The sequence below is a fragment of the Chenopodium album genome, chromosome 6, assembly GCF_948465745.1.
Source record: "Chenopodium album chromosome 6, dcCheAlbu1.1, whole genome shotgun sequence".
Lineage (NCBI taxonomy): Eukaryota > Viridiplantae > Streptophyta > Magnoliopsida > Caryophyllales > Amaranthaceae > Chenopodium > Chenopodium album.
In genome coordinates, this window is record NC_137839.1 from 24,777,366 (window position 1) to 24,800,444 (window position 23,079).

A 23,079-nucleotide genomic window follows, 5' to 3' on the forward strand; every position below is an offset into this window, starting at 1 on the left:
TGTTTGGAATTGTGGATTATTGATGTTGGTGATTGTATTGTGAAGCATGATTTATTTGTGATGGTTTATGGATTGGAAAATTACATTTTGGCATGATTATATGGACTACTCTTTTATTTATGGCATGTTACAATGCATGTTTAATTAAACTACATGTTTAATTTGGTTTGGATTATGGAAAAGGAATTTTATTATGGTTCATATAATTTTTATTGATGCTATAAGCATGAGAAAGGAGCTATGTAATTGTCTAGGTACACGAGGAATAAATTGTATGTTGGTGCCTTCATGCACTTAAGGTGTTTTTAACACCGAGGGATAGGATTTGTGGCGCTTTATGTGTTTAAGGTGTCTTTGGCACTGACGTAGTTTTAAAAAGGGTTCAACATTAAATATTATATGGTCACTAATTATTCAAGAATGAAATTGGCATGTTTGATTGATTGAATATTTGTTGTTGATTGAATGATTGTGGTTTGAGAGTCATCACCAAGTCTAATAATCTGTAAATATCTTAAATTGAAAGAGATTACGCACCAAAACTCTTGGAACGTATATACCTTGAGTATGAACATATGGGGGGAGTTATGGGGTTTTATATTTAACCATAACTTCTAATGGAGTATAGGACGTTGTACATTCCTTTTTTTTATTATTATGCACAGGAATTCCGGCACCTATGTGTGGTTTTGATGCTGGCACGGTTAGCTCCAGTGTCAGTAACCTCAATTAATTTGGGAGAGGTAGAGTTGGAAACCCGTTCGATGCGTGATCAATGCTAAATAAATTATTTAGTGTCTAGTTTTAGAGTCTTGTTGGATGTTGTGTGTGTTGTAAACAGGTGCATTGAGGTAAGTGTGTGATGATAGGTGAAAGCATGTTAGTGTGCTTAATTGTGCTTATGTACTCAGCCTTGCTGATTGTGTGTGTTTGTTTGTTTTGGCCATGTCTTTATCTTGGCCCTATGATGACCCATTTTTAATGGAGAGTAGTGGAGACAAGTAGAGATAAGCTTTTCAGGTATTGAAGCGTATTCATGACGGGGCATGAGTGAAGAGCAAATCATGCTAGTTTCTATTAGTTTACAATGTGTTCCTGCTTTAATTATTTATGCTATTATTTATATGTGGAGCTAACATCAATTTTTTTGTTTGGTTTGGTTTGGTTTTTAATAAGGGCCTTTAATGGTTCCAAGTTGTAGGTGGATTTTCATTTTACTTCGTTTATTTTGGTTTTAACTTTAATTTCGTTTGGTTAACTTTTCAAGTTGGTTTGTTTTGGAAAGGTTTTTAAAAATTAGTCTTCCGCTGTGTATTTTTGATTTTTGCCTTAACCGTTTCCACGGTGGCGGTAATATCTTAGATATTCCTATTTAAAGTTATATACAGGGCAAAAAAGGTATTTTAAAATAAAGGAATTTCTAGGGCGTTACATAAATGGTCCGCTTGTCCCCGCACGTGGGCTGTAATTGAGACCTGCAAAATAAAATTTGCCAAGGGACTCGTGTAGACTATGATTGACTTGACCAACTGACTTGACCAAGCTTGACTTGACATGACATGTGTATAACTTGTGGTTGTGTGCGTATATGGTATGTGTGTGTGTGTGCAAACACAAGCAACCGAAAATGCAAAAGAAAAAATTTTTCCGTCATTTTTGTCATGAGATAAGTGGAGGGTACTGACTTTATCCAGAAAAAGAAAGATGTGAAAAATAAAATTATTTTCAAACTTCCCTCGATGAGAAAATTTTGAAAAAGTTTTTGAGCTTCCCCAAAAGAAAAGACATGAAAAAGGGAAAAAGTTTTGAACTTCCTCGTTGATCAATACAAAATGAATCGCATACATTTAATTGCTTGTCTTGAAAACAATGTATGCATGATGCATGTTCTTAGGCCAGGAGGCTAAGGAAAATTACATCATGTGACACAATAGATGAATGAACTTAGGTCATGGAGCTAAGCGTTATATATGGTGTAAAGAAGCGATCTTGAATGTCACTTAGGTCTGGAAGCTAAGCACGTATATAGATGAAGTGATTGATGAGTATTGCATAATGAATGTTGCTTACGTCAAGGAGTTAAGCACGATATGCGATGCATGAAACAATGAATATTGCTCAGGTCAGGAAGCTATGCAAGTATACAATGTTTCTTCTAATGAATGTTGTCTTGAAAGATGATGAAACATGCACAGTGGAGAAACAAGATTTCATGATAAAGGGTTCTTAAAGGGAAGGGTGATCGATATGGATATGGATGTGTGAGTGAAGTGTGTGAATGTGATACTAAGGCTGGCTGCAAGTGTTATGGTGAGGGAAATAGATGTGAGAAGAGTCGAGATGGTGACTCTTTAAGCTAGGTAGGCTAAACGATGTGGTTCAAGCCCCCAAGTCTAGCTCTAGATGGATAGGGTCATAGGATTAAGAATTGGATATTATTTGACTCGATCATGCATATGAATGTGGTCGCACCTCAATGTGAGGTTGCCTACGTATCCGTTAGGAATTAGACCGAACGTAGCTCTAGCCGAACTTTGCACAAGTATGTGTGCACCTCAAAGAGGTCTTTTGAGGGTTGTAATGGTTAAGCTGATGGTTTAAGGAAGAAAGGGGTAAAAGGCTCAAGACCCGAGAGAAGCCCCCAAGATATGCAATTATATATTGGACTTTGCAAGTTTTATTTTTCATATTTTTTTTGTTTTGAATTTCTTTTCTTTCTTTTTAATCAATGTGGTCAATCTCGAATCATGCGGTCCATCACTCACATAGCATTCATATTTCTCAGGCACGGTACCAAGCACTCGATGAGAGACACAATTTAAGACGTGTTCATATCAAATACATTGGAACACTTACCCTTAGACATTGTTTTATTGTTGTTTTGTTGTTGTTGTTTTTTTACTTGCTTTTTAAATGATACACAAATTTCACACTCTCCAATCCCAGCGCTAGGTGAATGTGGGTTGAATAAAAAAGGTCAATCATTAGACGAGGCTCAAAGTGATTGATGAAGAAATGGATCTGTGATTGAGTGGTTAATGGGGAATGAATGGGTTGCAAAGGTACCTCAAATCATTGGTATACCTTGTGTTCGGTACGACAAATTTTATTTTATATATATATATTTTTTTTTTATTTGTGAATGACATGATCGAATGCAAAGGAAAGAAATGCTCATTGATGGAACATGGCATATAGACATAAGGATAAGGAGAACCTATACTAAACTTATTAGGGGAAAAGGGTTGAAACAAAAGAAGAAAAAAAGCATGAAATCTTGGTGAGAAGCTTGCATCGTGCTTTGTCTTCATGGCTGTTTATGAGTTACTTCTTGCCGCCTGGTGAGGAAAAAAGTTTGTTGTTGTTGATGCTTTGATTAGAAGGAAAGAAGGAAGGAGTGACATTCCCCTTATTCTTCCAACTATTGCCTAGTGATTTTAGACTCAAGTATTGTGTAATGATGAACTCATCTAATGCATTAACTCAATACTTGAATTGGAAAGGAAGATTGTATGAAACAATTTTGAAAACTGATGGGAAATACTCCACTCATTCCTATTACGACGGAAAGCGATGCATGCATGGTCCTTGTATACGATCATAAACAATATAGTGCATTGCTCAAAGACAAAGTGTGTGCAATGTCTCAACATGTGTGATTAGGTGAGTTTATTAAGACTCGTGGTATGATCGCATGGCTAGACATGAGGACGTTGTGAAAAACAAAGGACCCAATGACTAAATAGCATGGAAGACTAAAAGACAAACTAACTTGATTAATTTTGTCCAATTTTAATGTTTATGCTATTTACTAGGTGAAAACGGTCCATTGGAAATCATTATTCATAAATAAGATAAACCACAATCAAAGACAAAGAACACATGTTAAGGTTAGCACAAAAATCGATCACAAGAAACTAGGAAGAGGACTAGAATTCTAGAAGAGTTAGGACTCATGGATATAAAAACTAAATAAATAAATAAAAATAAAAATCTATAATCCTATGTTATACGAGTTGACACGGATTAAAGGACTTGGCTAAGACTAGCTTGACACAAAAATATATAAAAAAATAAATAAAAAAATAAAAAAATAAAAAGAAAGTTGACGCTAAAAAGACACCTAAACTGGATAGGCTGTAGTATATTGGTTATAACTTTTGATCGGTGATTCTGATTGGGACGAAAATAACTCCAAATGAAAGATAAAACTTGGGGATACATATCCGTAGGTGGCACGACACGTAAATATTTCCAGAACTCCGGATATGACCAAAACAAGTTGACTCTTGTGGAATATACGAGAATAAAAATCCGGGTTGACTCAAATTTTTTAAAAAAAAAAATCTATGACTCGACTTTAAAAAAATAAAAAGGGTTTGATAAGAGAAAAAAATTAATTAAAAAAATTCAATAAAAAAATGCACATATAAGCACATCGTCAAGCATGATGCAATGAAGTTTACAACCTAAAGTCAAGATCTATGTTCCACTATGGTCAAGCTTTTGGGTGTCAAAGGGTACCGTGGTTAAGAGTTTGGACGCGTTAGCAAGGCAGCCTCCCTTGAGGGTGTATGCCAACGGGCGGCTCCGCGAGTTCGTGATGAAATCGAACTGACTCCATGATTTGGGTGGATTTAAAAGCTCGGATGAACCCTTATTGCCATGAGCGTTTTCGGGTTGATAGAGCTTAAATCCCCCGAGCTTGCCACATACGTAGAACACGTACTATTGTGGAAAAATAGGTGACCTAAAATGCATATTCATATGTGACAATGCCAATTAAATCGCAGGAATACAATTCAAGAATCTTTCAAGTCTCATCCACTCATCTCAATTAAATACCGATCACTCAAATCGATAAATAACCAAGAATCCTCCCCAGTGGAGTCGCCAAATTGTAGGCGTCGCTCGAAGTGCTCCTACGTTAAAGCATGTGGTGAATATGCTTGGCACTCATAGGAAGTGGGAATTGTCATAATACGATTAGGGACAAAGAAAGTAGGGAGCCGCCAACAAGTTTTTAAGGAATTTGTAAACCGTTCACGGATCATAAAATGCAACCACGAATAAAGGGACAACGAAAGGAAACAACGATTGACCCGTGAAGGTTACACCCCATTCATAATCCATGAGATTACTAACTCCATATGGTTCGGAACCACAAAAGGAGGATCGGGGATGATGGTACGAAATGAGTCATGGAGTCACATTCGCCTGTATTGGCCTCTACTCGGTTCTTATAGTGAAAAGTGATTCCTGCGATCTCAAAGGCATGCAAACAAAATATTCAATTCGCTCCAAACTATTATTATGCTAAATTGGTTTAATATTAATGTAACATATTATTCTAAAATATTGTAATCACTTGATTAAACAATAAGATTAAAAAGGAACCTAAACCAGTTGTCCAAAAGAAAAATGTAAACTAATAATCCCACCTTTAGTCGGTCTTCCATAAACAATCCCACCTTTTGAAATTCCAGAAATAATCCCACCTTTAACATGGATCTTCCATAAACGATCCCTATGACCTATAACCGGTTAAACCGGTCAAACTTTTTTATTTTTTAAAATTCATCTTCTTCCACCTTCCTTGAGTTCCTTCTATGAACTGCAACCAAAATTACCACCAGTCCACCACCTCCTCAACCCCTCACTCGTCATCGGCCACCACTCACCCAGCCATCACAAATCGCAACCCTCACACAACACCACCAACCATAAACACCTTTCCACTCCTCTACCAGCAAGCCCCCTAACACCCACGCAACCTTTAGCAGCACCTAAAGGCTAAAGGCCGAAAACCCCACACCCACCATCCACGACTTCTTCCGCCGCGATTCAACAAACCCACCCACCAAACAAAAATCCCACACATCATCGATCCTCAAATGCAGCATCGCACAACGCGCCACCACTGCAGCGCCCACTTGCAGGCCGCCGATCCTCCATATCCAACAACTACAACATCAATTCACACCCACAAATCAGCCCTAAAATGGGTAAAATCAGCCCCAAAATTAAAATAAGAAGGAATAATTGGGGTCGATTATGGGCTTTGGAGCCTGCAAACTCCGTCTCAAGCCCCCGGAAAACCAGACCCATTCTTGAAAAATCAACCCCCAACCACGACAAACTCCATCCCAGTCCCAAAATCCCCACCTAGCCCTGAAAACTCCCCCCGAAAACGCCCTAACCACCCTAAAAAACCCCTTTGTCAAGCTTCCGATTGAGTTGTTGGGGAAGGCAGGGGCAGGATGAGGAAGGGAAAGGGGGTCGTTAGGTGGCTGGTTTTTTTTTTTTAATTATTAAAAAATAGAATAAACCAATTTATAGTCAACACGTGTCTTGTAACCTTATAAAACCGGTTACCAAAACAATCCAACCGGTCAGGGTCTGTTAGTGGAAGATCCCTATCAAAGGTGGGATTGTTTCTGAAATTTTAAAAGGTGGGGTTGTCTGTGGAAGACCGACTAAAGGTGGGATTATTAGTTTACAATTTTCCTTGTTCAAATTATCTTATTAGGCGTGATTTTCAATTACATATTCCCTTTAACATGTAATATGGTGATCAATAAAAATAATAAAATAAACATTAATATTGGAAGCAATTTAACCATAATAGCGTTAGTCAAATCGAATAATAAATTAACCTAATCATGATACTAGCAATATAAAAATAAAATAAGAGTAATTAAATTAATTAATTACTCACATTCCATGCGTTCCTTAAAATTGCTACATCATGAATAAATTGTTAGTAACTTCAATAAACAATATAAATCAAATGAAAGCTAAATTAAATAAATGTAGATTTGATTTGGTCCAAACCCTCAGTTATTTGTACCTTTCACACCTTGGTTTAAGGACGGAACCTCAGGTTAAGTATGGACTCCTTGGAGTGCTTAAGGGAAGAATAATGTAATTAGAAATATAGGTTTAAGGCTTAGAAAGAGAGAGAGAGAGAGAGATAGAGAGAGAGAGAGAGAGAGAGAAGAGAATGATTTTTGGTGTAAAAGAGAGGAAGAGAGAATGATTTGATGATCAATCTTGTTGATGATTGAAAAAGGGGAGATATGATCTCTATTTATAAGGAAAAATAAGGGTCGAAGAATTAATCTACAACCCTTAAAATGTTTCACCTTGTTCCCTTATGAATAGTAGCAACATATGCCAATTACATGTGTAAGCTGATGTGGCAAGGGTGTGGAAACTACCTCAAAACTCCTCAGCTCCTGCACCTCGATTGTATCACTTAGCATGCGTTTTTGCAAACAATGGAATCTTTACCTTGGCTTTTTTTCTTCAACATTTTACTTTCCTAAAAATATTTATCTCTTCTCTCTCTTCTTCCTCCCTGTTCACTTTCTCTACAACCATCAACAATGAGCCTAATTGGGTTATCGGAACCCTAATTTTCTTTATTTCTTATTTATATGTATAATTTTTTAATTTCTCTCTTCTTTTTCTTAATGGATTCCATTGTTGTAGCACCTTCTGGGGCTTTCTCATCTCCATCAAGTTCAGCTTCTAATCTAAGAAATTTTTTTTAAGCTATGGCTAATCAATTTAGTTGTGACCACCGATCAAGGCAATTCGCAGGTTTCCAGTGTCGGAAACTTGCTCGCTTTCTCTACTCACCTTAATATCGTCGGCCTTCCAATATGTGCTTAATTTGTTGATTTATTTTGATAGAGCTGGTTTACTTAATGGTGCCACAGTCAACAGCACCGGTAGAGACCAACGAATGAGCGGCTGGGTCGTTCTTCAATTTTCGGTGGGTCGTATTGTGAGATTCTTGAAGAAGGGCGAGATGCTCGAAAGGTCGGTCCTGGTTCTCCTGTTTACCTACTCTTTCTGTTGTTCTTGAGTATCTCACTGCTAAGGTACCATTTCCTCACTCTTTCAATTTTTGGTTATATTTTCTGAATTTTTATTAAGTATATATGTAGCTTTCTGGTGATTTTTTGGATTTATGTTTCGGTATCTAAAGCTTTGAATATTTTGAATTGAATTTGAAGTGAAATTTCTGGTTTTGAGTATGATTTTTTATTTTTAGGTCTTTTTTCGTTGCTAATTTTATGGCTTCAGCGAGTTGGGTATTATGAAATGATCGGTCAAAGATTTTTATTTTTTTATTACCTATCAATTGCTAATTTTTATTGGGGATTCGAATGATTGAGTGTTAGATTTGTCTATTTTTCAGGAGTTTGGTTTGTTAAAATGAATGTTGTGGTTAAATTATGTAATTGATGAAGGAATAAGTTCTGGCTTGGTTTGGTGATGAAACAAATTATTTTGATGGTTTAATTAGTGTGACATTGTGTTTATTGCTGGGCTTCCATTTATTGATTTGTTAAAATGCCTAAACTTTAGCTTAATTATGCAATTTCTTAGAATGCTTCTTGCAAGATGGTTCAAAAAGGAGAAAAGAAAATTATCTTCAATGGTTTGTTATTAGTTGTTGAAGAAAGTAGAATGTTTGAAATTTTATTCTTCTGAAATTAGTTGCAATAGGATATATATATAACTTATAAGTGCCAAGATTATTATTAGGATCACAAAAGTTGATAGAAATGTAGCCTTGTTGTCTTGGATTCAATACTTGCGATTTTTCATTTTGGCAATGATATGTTTGGGAAGTCGGGCAGGTGGGACTCAGTTGTTTTTTAATCATTGTCGAATTTCAAAATCTAGGTCAGGATTTCGGCTTGAGGTAGCAATTTGACATAAGGATGGTGACTCAACTTTCCAAAGGAAAATCTATACAATTTGCCAATCACATCTCCCTCCCCCCTATTATCATAAAAGGATATAGTATGCATCTGTAAATCTTGTGCTTATATAGTACACATCTATGGCTTTCAATTTCTGTTGGTGCCAAAGGCTTAATTGCTAAAATGTTATAGAGAAATCCTAAGGCACGTATAAGTGCTGCAGAGGCACTTGGTATGTAATTTTTTGCTCGACTAAGATTTGATGATAGGGAATTTTGACATGAAAACTGCTTTTGAATGCCCACAATTTACATATTACCTATGAATCAGAACATCCATGGTTTAAAGAAGACAATGATCTGAGAGTTCTAAAAAACCTATTAACGGCGCTATTCTTATGAGAATGAAGCAGTTCAGAGCTGTGAACAAACTGAAGAAGCTCGCTCTCATGGCAACATACCAAATACCTATATATTGTTAGAACATCTATTGTATAATTGACAAATGCCTGTGTAAAATCCAAATTTTGTTAAGCTCATGCTATAACCTGTCTTGGTCTATTAGGGAATCATCCAAGAATTCGTAACTCTTTTGTATCTCTCTCAATTTATTGATATTGTTCTTAGTAGGTCATTTAATTTGTTGCAATTTGCATTAATTTTGTTTTTGAAAAGTATGGATTTGTGTTTAGGGATCTTACAAAATGTGGGTCAAATTTGAATCTAGGAATCGATTGTATTGATTTTGATGTGAGTAGAATTTGAATTTCAATGTTGAAATTTGCTATTATTTTGGTTGGTTGAGCATTTGAGCTTGTGTTGTTCAATGTCATTTGGGGTTTGGGAAGGGAATCTTGGGGTTTGTAGGAAATGGTTGTAAGATTCATGGATGGTTTCGTGATTTATAGAGAGAATGTGCATGCTGTTGGAGTTAATTTGGATTAGTTTTTGTTTGGCAGGTGGAATAGAAAATCTAGAAATTTAAGCCAATAATGAAATCCAACGAACAAATAATGAAATAATAATGGAATTAAATTTAAAGAAAGAAAGGTTAGCTCATCTTGTTGAGCCTGGTGCCCCTTGTTTACTTAGCTGCTGTTCTTGAGTACCTTGTTCTCTCCTCCATTGAAGTAGTATTTAAGGTAAATTTTTCTTTTTATTCTTTAAATTATCAAATATCAATTTTGTAGATTTAATTAGTCTTAACTCTTAAACCTTTACTCTTTCCTACGAATTCATAATTCTATTTCATTTCATAATAAAGCACTAAAATCATTTATTTATGTATAACTCTTAATTATTTGTCATCTAAACAAGGATTTATAACCAAATGCTATTATACATTACTAAATTAAGCATTTTGTGAACATAGTACCATATTTTCTTCTAATAAATAAATGAATTTTGTATTATTGTGATATGGTATTTTGGTTTTGTGGTTAGGGAGTTTGTTTTTCTTTTCTCATCACTTATAGAGTTACAATCTTGGAGTTAGGCCTGATTGCATTTATTAAGTAATGAAGTGCCAGCCAAAGAAATAAGAACACACTACTAAGGAATTGTTATTGTGTATTCTTGGGAAACAATATAAGAGACTAACCGTCATCATATTCCCGTTCTAGATCCTAACATGCCATTTTTAATTTAGATGTATATTTGTGCATTTCTTGAAGTCATTATTATCTATTTTTATTGTATGTGGGAATTGATGTACACCAAATTTAGATTAAGCTTGCCTTTAATAAAATCCTCATCCGTGTTTAAACTCATGGGTCACTTTTGAGTTGCTAGAACTTCATGTAAATATGTAAGTATTTCCTAGTGTTCTGGTGTTGCTCAACTTGGAGATCTTGTTGTTGCTCTTCAAGTTCCTCACTCTTCTACTGGTTTAATTTGTATGCATTTTTATTTATTTGGGAGAAAACATTCTTTGTACTATCCAAGGACTACCCCTGATAACGGATAAAAGCAAACATGAACAATCCCAAGTATGATTCATGGTCTTAAGTATCTTAACACATCATTTTGATTGTTTCAGGCTGTTAAATTGATTTTCTTATTAATTAGAAACTCATATGTTCAGTTTGGGGATTAGCATGTTGGGTTATCAAATTATTGTATTTGTTTAAATATGTTTGCTCCTTTCTACATTATTTGTTTTTAAACTCCTTTTTAGTGATCTTTATAGTTTATTTTAGAGGTTGTAGATATGAGGAGAAGAAAAGCAAGGGATAATAAATGTTCTTTATCAAGTAGCTTTTAATTTAAGGGACGTATGGCTGTTAGTGAAGAGCTCTTTCGGCGTCACATTGCTACTGATCATTTGTGTCCTTGCTGCAGCCTGGTGGGGGAATCCGTGAATCATGTCCTTTTCGAATGCACAAAGGCTAAAGAGGTATGTGCGAGTAGTATCTTTCAAGCTCTGATTGATGAAGCTCCTGTAGGTTCTTTTATGGATAATTTGTTGTGGTTTAACAGCAAATTAGAGAAACAGGAATTGCGTATATTGCTTGCTCTGGCCTGGTCTAATTGGTATTGCAGGAACAAATTTTTTTCATGAGCAACAGTCCCTAAATGTTGTCTACACAGCAGCGAGTTTTGCTAAACTTATGTCTAATTATTGCTCCTACGCTAAGCGAGTCTTTGTGAAGCATGGTGCCCCTACTGCCCCTATGGTCAGCTCTTGGACGAAGCCTCCTGTTGGGGTTACCAGGATCAATATTGATGCCCATATTACTAGGTCGTTTGCTTCGGTTGGGGCTGTGGCTCGAATGAAAATGGTGGTTTGGTGTGGGCTACTGTCAGACAGCTAGAAGGAGAATGGATGTGGAAAGTGCTGAAGCTGCTGCTGTTAGATTCGGTTTACAGCAAGCTAGTAGATGGGGTAGCAGGAACAACAGCTTGGGTTTCTCTCCTCTATGGCTAATTTATGATGATATTAGAGCTATGTCTAAATGGTTTGATTTTTGTTACTTTTCACATGTCAAGAGAGTAGGCAATGTGGTGGCTCATCTCGTTGCGAGGTGGGACACCTGTGGTAGTACGGAGTTAGTTTGTATGAACTCCTTTTTCCAAAGCTTTATTACTTGGCGGAGAGCGATATTTAATAAATAGCCTGCTAATCTTGCTTCAAAAAAAAAGTAGCTTTAATATTTTAAAATACGTGCGATATTGACTAGGAACATTCCTAGCCTTATTTTGAGCTTAATTTTTTTTTGTTGGGTAATCACTTACATGTTAATTCGCTATTGTTTGTAGTTCTATTAACTTGTATTATTGTGTATAAAAATTGTTACAAACAAACTAATATGAGATTTAAACAATGAAACACCCCATAACATAGTCTAAATAAAATCTCAAACCCAATTCCTTAAATAATTAAACAATTTTGTTCTATCGGCACAATTCTATTTATCGACATTTATGTTTACTAATTAATTTACGTTTATTTTAATGTCTATTAAGAAAGCAAACATACTAGCCAAAAAAAGTCACACTTTCGGCCTCGCTCACTATCATCACTACATTGCTTCGCGCGCAACGCGCGCGTGTGCAACCCTAGTAAAAGATAAGGATTCAAATCTAATAAAACTCTTGCGATAGACAGCAATTTTTGTGGTTTTTGTTTTTATCATATCTTTTGATCCAGAAATTTGAATAAGATAAATAATATGTCGTTGTAAAGATGTTGAAGTCTACTTTCTAAATCAATTAAAATCAGATTAAAATACTTTGTAGAATAAAAAATATGGCCGAAATAGTAATACGGTGTCAGTTTTGGATAGAGTTTAATATTTCATTCATATCTTTTCCGTTATAGCTCGGAGTTGATATTATAATATATCATTGGATGGAAAGATAATTTCAAGGGCTATCAAAACATTTAACATTTGGATAAAGAATATGTGGGACAAATATAATATCTTACTATCTTTGAACATCTTTCGATTCGAATAGAATTAGGATTTTCAAAAAGAAAAGTTTTATTCAATTTCAAACTCTTTAATCTTATCTTTTCAAAAGGTATAATCAAGATCTTTTAGAAACTTATAGAAGCTTCTATTTAATTCTAATTGGTTTAGGAATGGGATTAAATCCTTTGGACCCTCCACATGATCATTGGGTCGTAGGTAAGGTGGGCTTAGGTTCGGTTTGGGCTCAGTTTAACATTTTGGTCATAACTTATTCGTTATAACTCGGATTTGGGCTTATAATATATCGTTGGAAAGCTCTTTTTAAAGCCCCATCCCACTATTCAATAATTAGACCCAAATTATGGACCAAAATAAACTGGACTAAACGTTTTAATAAAAAGGACACGAAATGAATGATTTTAAAGGACACGAAATGAATTATTTTTGGTTTAAAGGCACAAAAAGAGGAAAATAAGTTATGGTTTGGGGAAATAGGATAGGAATTGGGTTGGTTTATGAAATGAAAATATGGATTTAAGCACTCCAAGATTAAATACTCAACCCGACCAATAATGACGGTGAAAGGTTGTTCATCATCGGATTTTGTTTTGGGGAGACATTTTTAGGTGTCTTCAACGACCTTGTCGGCACCAGCAGTAGCTGGGTCGCATAAAAGGATGTTCAATTTCTTATTAATATAAGGACGATCGGTATCATCCTCCAAATTGACAATGTGAGAGCTATCTACCGAAAGCTCTCTCGGTTGTTTACCCTGCTCGGCCTCATCTTTCTTTTGCTTCTTCGAATGATCTCGACCAGAGATTTCACTTGCCCTTTTGGAAGTGTTGTTATCGCCCCTTTTGGTGAGAAGAACTCTGGGTTTGACCCTGCGCTGTTCATTGGAAGTCATGTCTTGTTTCTTCCTCTTCTTTCCTTTCAAAGCCCTAATGCAGTACACCGGTAGAGTATCGCAGCTGCTTTTGGGGTTTGGCGAACGCTGATGCTTAATCCGGCCGTCAGGAAGCAACCCTAGCTTCTCAAAATCTAATTTTTTGATACCTGCATTTAAGCAAAATTGTAAGTTTTCAAGTGAAGAAAATAAATGCCAATAATAGTGATGGAAACGTACAAATGTAAACAGCATGAACAAAGATGCGGCAAGTGTAGACACCCATTTGTGTCTCCCCAAAACCAAACCCAGTGATGAGTGTCTTTCACGTCGAATCATGATCGAATGAAGTGAAAGTGTGGAAAGTCTAGTGTTGCGGAAAGTTTTAATTTCTTTTATTTTTTCTCTGTTTTAGAAAACTTATTTTAAGAAAACAGCCAATCCAGTTTGGTTGGTCCATTATATGGGTCCAATAATAGTTTAGTTGGATGGGGCTTGCAAAGACCTTTCCAACGATATATTATAAGCCCAATTCCGATGAATATTGAGGAAGTTATGGCCAATTTACCAAACTGGGCCCGGTTTGAGCTTTATATGCGGCCCAATGATCTAGAGGAGGGCCTAATATGATTTATAATTCCTAATGCAATTAGGAATGGTTTTAGTCTTCTAGATTCTTCTAGAAGGTTCTTATCATTCCTAATTCAATTAGCATTGATAAATTGACTTTTGACTTTTTGGAGTTTTAATTAAAATCAAATAGCATTTTTGAGGAAATTATATGATTTTATCCTCCAGTACGGCAAACTTATCTGATTTTCGAAAACGCTTTGAAACCAGGCTTGGCGCCTGACCCCAGGCTTTGGCGCCTGGAACCAGGCCTGGCGCCTGGCGCTAGCCATTTGCGCCTGGCGCCAGTGTTGGTGCCTAGCGCCAGTTAGCCAGGGTTTGCGCTAACTCTGTTTTTTGTGCGTCAGACTCTGTTTTATTTATTTTATCTTTTTGGCTGATTTTCTCTATAAATAACGTATTAAAAACTCCGTTTTCATTCACCAATTCTCATCATTCACGAGTAATCATCTACAATCAGTTTTAATTAGCATTCTCTTAATCATTCATTGAATTCTTTCTTTCTTTTTCTTCTAAACTTTGTTTTCTTATACAAAATTCCGCATTCGCAAGATTTAGAAACACCTAGTCATATTCGAAGTTGCCTTCGCCCTAGACGTGAAAGGTTTGATTTCTGAGGGTTTGGTCCCAAATCTCTCTTTCAATTATTTAATTTAATTGTTTTGATTATTATTTTCCTTGAAGTTACTAACGTGTGTATTTTGTTATTAGAAAGAGGTACGAGGCATCAAAGTAAGTACTTTAATGGTTTTTATTGATATTATGATGTAGAAATCATGTTTAAATTGTTATGATATTCCTAGTATCATGTTTAGGGAAAAGGTTATAATATCAAATATGCTTAATATGATTGCTACGATGCTTCCTATGTTCTTCCTAATATTTATGATTGTTAGTATCATGTTAGGATTAAAGATTTGATTTTTATTGCTTAGTGACATGCTAGGGTTTGTTATTAATCTTGTTAGTATCATGCCTAGGATCTTGCTATTTCTATTATGCTTTAACATGATTTATGATTATTTTTATAATTGTTTTGATTATGATCATAATTTTATTATTGCTACAATTATTATGATTAATATGATTATTTTATCTATGATGATATTATTATAATTATTATTCATGATTATTATTGTGATATTTATTATTATGTTGCTTGATATTTATTTTTATTGCTTGATCACCTTTTATGCATGTTTAAAGGGAATTGGTATTTGTAATCACGCTTAATAAGATATTAATAATCTTGTTTAGGGTTAATTGTGATTATAATTCAAGTGATCGCCAATAATAGTTTGTTTGTGCATTAAATTCAACCAACATAGATAAACAGGTTTAGGGTTAATCCTATTGATTGCATGTTAATTAAAAAGCGCACATGAATACGATTAGAATAAAGTAGAGGCCTATTATTAGGGCAGGTTCAATCTCTTTTAGGTTGGATTTGTACTTTCATCCCCGAACCCTTATTTGGTTCTAGACCCTATGGAGTTGACGATCTCTTGGATCGTTAAGGGGTGTAACCTTCACCTCGTGAACGGTTTACAAGTTCCTAAAAAAACTTGTTGGCGACTCTTTTGCTCTATCTTCTTCCCTTTTGGACGCCACCGTACTTTAGTGTATGATCACAGTGGGGTTCAAGCTAGTGGGATTAAAGCTTGAAATTATTCCCTACAGCAGGCAGCTATTTTGAAATAACTGAATATGTATATGTACATCTAAGAAAGCTTTTATAATTAAAATTAATGTAAAATGTGTACATAATTATAATAGAGGAAGAAAAGAGAGACAGGAGAACAAAAGCCGGCATGAAAAGGGGCATACCAAATTCGTCAGTCCAGTAGAGACCGACGTGAGACAGAAGGGCGTTGCCCAGGATATAATTACAATTGGGCAACCACACCCTCGGTACATCCTTGATTTTCTTATCGGCACTTACATATCTACAGTTAAAGAAGTTAAATGCATATTCTTCCAGTCTACCTAACTTCCTACTTTTTATTGTGTCAAACATGCTATGGGGAGGGTAGAACACCCTGCGAACCATATAGTCGTCAGGAACACTTAAAAAATAAAACTGATTCATCCATTTTTTACAACTCGTTTATTTCGGCCACACTGTACATTTGCCGGAAGCTATGAATAATGACAAGAATCCAGGTGATTGACTGTCTTTGTTGATCCAATGTAACTTACGAAACAGATTAAGAGTATGAGGAAAGTCCATGAAGATCATCACCCAGATAAGAGATATAATCTTGCGAATAGCTATAGGAGTTAGTTGAGCAACACATACGTTCCAAGCCCTGAGAATTTTCTCTACAAACGGATGTAATGGAAACCTCAGCCCTTCAAAATGCTTGGCATATACGACTATATGGCCGTTAGGGCAATCCAGAGCTGTCTTCTCTTCTTCATGCACCTTGAGATCATAACTTGGTGACATGTTGAAAAAATACTGCCCGATACGGCAATATTCCTTATCAATAGCGATTTGGCTCCACTCTGGATCAATAACGGTATCCACAACTTTGAAATCCTCCTTCAGTCTTAGAGGTTCTCGGTGTTTCAGATCATCTACTTCCGAATCATATCCCTTGTCCAAATTCTCTTCCTCTATTCCACCGCTAGCAGTATTGCTCCCATGGTTAAATCTTATAACCCTTGGGCTTTCAGTTTCATCTTCGGCATCACTTTGATCATCATCATCACCTTCATCTTCGTCGTCAGCACTCCCACCTTCTTCTAGGGAATTGCCGACATTAGTCTCTTCTTCTTCCTCAGATTCTTCCAGAGATCTGTCAACGGATCAAATATCCTCATCCCTGATATCTTATTCTTCTTTTGCTATCAGCTCTTTGGTTGGCCGCTACTCAGAGGCTTCAGCCTCTTCCGGCTGGCAGGTAGTACGTTTTGTTCTTGGCATCGCAGTTGTTTTTCGACCTATTTTTTCAATATTATAACCGTACTCGTAGACGGTTATTTCTGAGTCTGCTTGGTCACAAATGCTTATAAACTCAAGGTCAACAATGTCAACGTCTTCTAAAATACGAGAGAACGACCTCTTTTCGAAAGCTGAACACAAGGGTGCAAACGGGTCAGCCTTCTGGCCATACCCGCTGTTGAGTTTTTCAATGACTCAGGCATACACTTCATGAACAAAATATAACACAAGCCTACCGCAAACGGCACGCACCAACTGACAATTTTTTAACAAAAAATAAATGAAAAAAGAAGATAAAATCAAAAGGTTAGGGTTTTTTTACCTCTTGAAGACTGGGCGTTTTGCTTAGTAATCTTAGAGAAGTAAGTCTGAAATCAACAAAAGAGAAGAATCGTTATTTCAACTTTGGTTTGCAAAATTATTCGATGTAGAACATAAATTGCCAAAGCTAGAGTTTTAGGGTGGTTATGGTGAATTTTTTTGAAAATGATTCGAAAATGGTGAAATTTGTTCATTTTTGAGGTATATATACCTCAATGAATAGTGTCGATTGATTTGACAATTCGTGCATGCAATCCAACAGTTGGGAAAACCGCCTTTTGAACATTTCATATTCGATGATCGACACGTGTCCCACTACTTTTTTACTTTTCCTGCCCAAACCCCTGTCTGTGTACACAGTGTTTTTTCAATTGAGCAAAGTACTATCGGTACTTAGCTCACTTTGGGGGCAAATCAGAGATTTTTTTTTACAAAATATCATGTTTTTTCAATTGAGCAAAGTACTATCGGTAATTAGCTCACTTTGGAGGCAAATCGGAGATTTTTTACAAAATCTCATGTTTTTTCAATTGAGCAAAGTACTATCGGTACTTAGCTCACTTTGGGGGAAAATTGGAGATTTTTTATACAAAATCTCATGTTTTTTCAACTCAGCAAAGTACTATCAGTAATTATCTCACTTTGGGGGCAAATCGGAGATTTTTTACAAAATCTTATGTTTTTTTCAATTGAGCAAAGTACTATCGGTATTTAGCTCACTTTATGGGCAAATCGGAGATTTTTTTTACAAAATCTCATGTTTTTCAATTGAGCAAAGTACTATCGGTACTTAGCTCACTTTGGGGGTAAATCAGAGATTTTTTACAAAATCTCATGTTTTTTCATTTGAGAAAAGTATCATCGGTACTTAGCTCACTTTGGGGGCAAATCAAAGATTTTTTTTACAAAATCTCTTTTTTTTTCAATTGAGCAAAGTACTATCGGTACTTAGCTCACTTTGGGGGCAAATCAGAGGTTTTTTAATCTCAAACTTCTTATCGGAATGCAACCGCACATCAGGGATTTATAAAGTGAGCCCTTTCGTTTTACAGACGCCCTCACTTAAGGGGCTTGTAGTACAGGATAGCGCCGACACCGTCAACAATTAGCTGCACATAAACATTTTTATCGACAATCAAGTCTTGATTAGTATACCGGCTTAACATCCATGTCGGCCTTTTCCTGGCCACGTGGAGAGCTGCTTCAAGCCACATAGGCACTTGCTGCCTACAAAGTCGGTCTACCACCTATGTTGATAGGTGGCACCAGCTTGGTTACGTTCCTATAAATACCCAAGCATATTTCCATCATAAGGTACAATCTTTCTCTCTCTCTCTCTCTACATCTTTATCTCTTTCTCTCTCTAGAAATACTTTCTTACCTTCTCATTTATTCTTCTCATCAAATTGCTAACTTTAGCATCGGAGTGGTTATTCCCAGATAACCCCCGAGCTAGCTAATTTGTGTTGACTGTGCAGGAGCGGAATTGGACGGTTAAGCTTTACCAACCCCCAAGGATTAACAGAACTGGAGCTATCCGGAACATATATATGTAAGTATTTAACGTTAAACTTGTATATTAAAAACATGTATTCTAACCAAATTGGTACACGTATTTAGAAACAGAGGGAGTATACTGTAATTGTTTAATATTCACTCTCTCAGCCATACGTACGTATTATATCCACCTAGTGTATTTTCCTCGAAAATACAGTCAAATAGAAAACAAACTAACATGGAAAAGCAAATAATAAACAAATTATAGTATCACGTACAATCGGAGTAGGTTAGTTTTAACATTGTTAATTTCCATCTTATCTTATAAAAAATAATCTAAGATGTTGATATAATTGGAATGAAATACCATTTGTTCAAATAGACTATATCATCTCAATTGCATAGCACATGTAATGTTGGTATTTGATAAGGATAGCAAATTGGTTCCGTTATTTTCCATGAATTATGGTGTCTTTATGCTAGTGGAACCAAAAAATTTACTCACTAGATTACTTTTAGCCGTTCTTAACATCATCAATTTTCTAAAGTTATATGACCATTAAACGAATGAAGACATCAATTCCATGTCTTTTATGCACTTTTTTTGTCTTTTATCATACCCTAACAAGTAGCAATCGATTAGTAGTTGTCTAAACCCATACTTAGTTTCGTTTTAGTCGAGATAGTGTTCGAGCTATCTCGAGCTTGGCTGGTTAAGGATTTGACTTGTTGGAGCTTTGTTCACGAATCTGTTCATTTGTATTTTGACAAGTTTAAGCTTGAGCTTGGACAAGCTTAATAATATAGACGAGCCCTAATTTATTCTTTCAAGTTTTAATACATCCGCTTAATTTTATATAAGTTTTCATTCTTTCTGCAGAAAACAATAATGTTAGATTTTTCATGTCTATATAAGATGAAATAATTTGTACCTGTTACAAATATGCATGAGTAAAAAATATATAAATATACTAAAGTTAATATAAAAAAAATTATTCGAGCTTGAGCGAGCTTTGACCGATTTATAATCAATTGCGAACTTATAAATGAACTTAAACGATTAACCCTTAGCGCATATATGGTATTTGTTAGCAAACTTATAGGATGTAAAAAGTACCATTACATGCATAATAAGTGACAAGTGGTAAGTATTTTGGGGAAAAATACCTATAGGATGGTAAAAGTACCACTACATACATAATAGTACACAAAAAGTACGATTAAGACAACTTATACTTTAATGGTATATTATACATGCATAATAGTAAGGAAAATTTGATTCTAATAATCCAACCTTTCGTCGGTCTTATTTTATTAATCCCACCTTTCGATTATTGCTCATTAATCCCACCTTTAGGGGGCATCTCATTCTATTAGGCCAACCTGACTGGTTACCTATTATACAGGTAATTTTATTTTTTTTCAATTTTTTTAACAAAACAGAAAGGATTTAAAATAAAAATTAAATTTAAAAAGCCTCGGCAACAACCCATGACCCCACCTTCCCCTAAGCCACTCCCAAGTCCCCCATGGATTCCGGCAGCCTTATTGTCACCCAATTCCGGCCAGTCCTTCCCCCTAACTTTCCTTTTCCGACTCCCCTTTCCTCTCTCTTTCCACTGTTCCGACCAACCTTCGTTGGAAACCCTAAACAACCTTCCGGCCACTCTTTCCCTCCCCCTAACCGCCCTTTTCCAGCCAACTTGTCCCTCTTCCCCTCTCTTTTCGGCCAACACTCAAAAATCTCTGAAAATCCTCAACAAAAACCCTCGAAATAACCCAACCCGTTGAAAACCATCATTGAAACCCTTGAAATTCGAAACCCCACCCACTAAAATTGAGAAGAGAAATTAGGTTGGGGTTTCGGGTTTCTGCCGGACTATATAACAGGGCGGCAAGGGGGAGATCTTGGTCGTGGTTGGTGACCCATCGAAAATCTTGAATTCCGAAACCCCGCCCATTGAAACTGGAAAAGGGAAACTAGGTGGGGGTTTGGTCGTGATTGGGGTGGCTAGAGAAGTAGGGAAGGGCAGGAGGGTAGCTGGGGAAGGGCGGTAGAGGTGGCTGGTTGGGGTGGCTCGGAGTGTAGTATCAGGTTTCATGGAGGTGAGGGGCAGGAAAGAGGGTAAAAAAAGGATTAAAAAAAAAAATTTTTAAAAATCAACCAACCGTAGTAAGACACGTGGACAGGTAACCCACTGTAGAAGGTGGGATAACCGGTTAGGCCGGATAAAATAGAAAAGGGTGTAAAGGTGGGATTAATCAGCAATAATCGAAAGGTTGGATTAATAAAATAAGACCAGTGAAAGGTTGGATTATTAGAATCAAATTTTCTACTGAGATTGGTCAGGATGTTACACGCAACATGTGAAGGAGGTTGTACAGACTGCTCATTGGCCTTGCCTAGGTTTAGAGTACCAGGTTCAGTTGTGCGTAGTGTAATGCTGGCAGCGTTTTTTAGTGTTTGCTGTGCATCTTAAGTATGTCCAAATGCTAATTTTGTGTTGGTGCGTATTAGTTAGGATTTATTATTATTATTAAGATTTATTTCAAAATATTCAAATGTTACCGGCAAAAGTCCTTCTTCGGCCGTTTCTTTTTAGTTGACATATTAATTTACTCACATTTATCGATGTACAAATTCAACCGTTAATATCTTTAATAATCGATTACTTAAAAATATAAAAGGTTGATATTTTGAAAATATACATCGCGACGAATCTAACAAGACCTCACATGACTATATTTATCATTACGTATAAATCACAAAATACGGTGAAAGAGAAATGTAAATAGTGTTCAAGTCAAAACGTGTCAACTAAAAAACTTGAAGCTAATATATAATAATTTTTTTTTAAAAAAAAAAAAAAAAAAAAAAAAAAAAAAAAAAAAAAAACACCTATTATAAGAAAAACTTTTTTTGTTTTTGAACGAGTTATAAGAAAAACTTGATAATGAAAAAAAAATCTCATTAACAAATGCAGCATTATTAGAGCTGTCAGTTTCTGACCCGAACCGTTAAACCCGACTGTTTTGAACCGATCCAAAAAGGAACTGAACTGTTTAAAATCCGTTTTTTGGAAACCGAAAACTGACCCGACCCAATTTTTTCCAAACCGAAACTGAACTAAACCGAATTTGTGCAAACCGTTACTAACCCGACCCGTTATCAAGCCAAACCGTTACAACCCGAAACTGAAAGCAATCCAAACCGATTACGTTTAAACCCGATAGTAACCCGACCCGTTTTAAACCGAAAACCGTTAAAACCCGATAAAAATCCGATAAACCTAAATCGTTCCAACCCGTAACCCGTTGTGACCGAACCTGTTATAATCCGTAACCCGTTGTGACCGAACCGTTTACGACCCGTAGCCCGTTATGACCAAACCGTTTAAAACCCGTAACCCGTTATGACTGAGTCATTTACAAACCTGTTACCCAATATGTTTATGATCTAATCTGTTTCAACCCACTACTCGATAAACCCAACTTATTTATGACTTGACTTGATTATAACATGACTCGTTCCTACCCATTATCTGACTAATTCGACTCGATAATCATCCGACTCAATTTTAACCCGATATGATTTTGATTAGAAACCCGTTTCAAATTGGGTAAACTCGTTTTCAAACCAACCAAGTTCAATCTAAACCGATTATAACCGAAACAATAATGGTTGGGCCCGATTTCACCCGATCTATTTTGAACCGAAACCCATTTTCGAACCGACCCAGTTAAACCCAAACTGATTATGACCCGAACCAATTACGACCCGTCCTGATTAAGACCCGAACTGTTTTTAACCGAAACCCACATTAAATGGGCTAAACCCGTTTTCAAACCGACCCACTTCAACCCAAATTGATTATGACCCGAACCGACTAGAACCCGACCCGATAAGGACCCGATCCGAATAGAAACTGCAATTAAAAAAACCAAACCGAACTGACCCGATAATTTTCAAAACCGACCCAAACCGACCCGCTTATTATTTCAATCCGTTATAAACCGACCCGTTATAACCCGAAACTGATAAACCCAACCCAAACCCGAACTGTTTAACCGAATTGACACCCCTAAGCATTATCAATAAATGAAACCATTCATGAACACTAACTTTCAGAAAAACAAAAGCTCAAGGTCAAGAGACTCGCCT

At 36.1% G+C, this 23,079-nt stretch overlaps 1 long non-coding RNA gene across 2 annotated transcripts; it reads left to right on the forward strand.

The window, feature by feature from the left end:
- The first annotated feature begins 7,219 nt into the window (after positions 1-7,219).
- On the forward strand, positions 7,220-11,491 carry LOC145635969 (uncharacterized). Of its 2 annotated transcripts, XR_014113975.1 has the most exons (3): positions 7,220-7,889; positions 9,679-9,861; positions 10,918-11,491. It is a non-coding gene; the product is annotated as an uncharacterized LOC145635969 (long non-coding RNA). The 2 variants fall into 2 exon arrangements; XR_014113974.1 differs by lacking the exon at positions 7,220-7,889 and having other exon boundaries at positions 7,898-9,861.
- Positions 11,492-23,079: the final 11,588 nt, after the last annotated feature.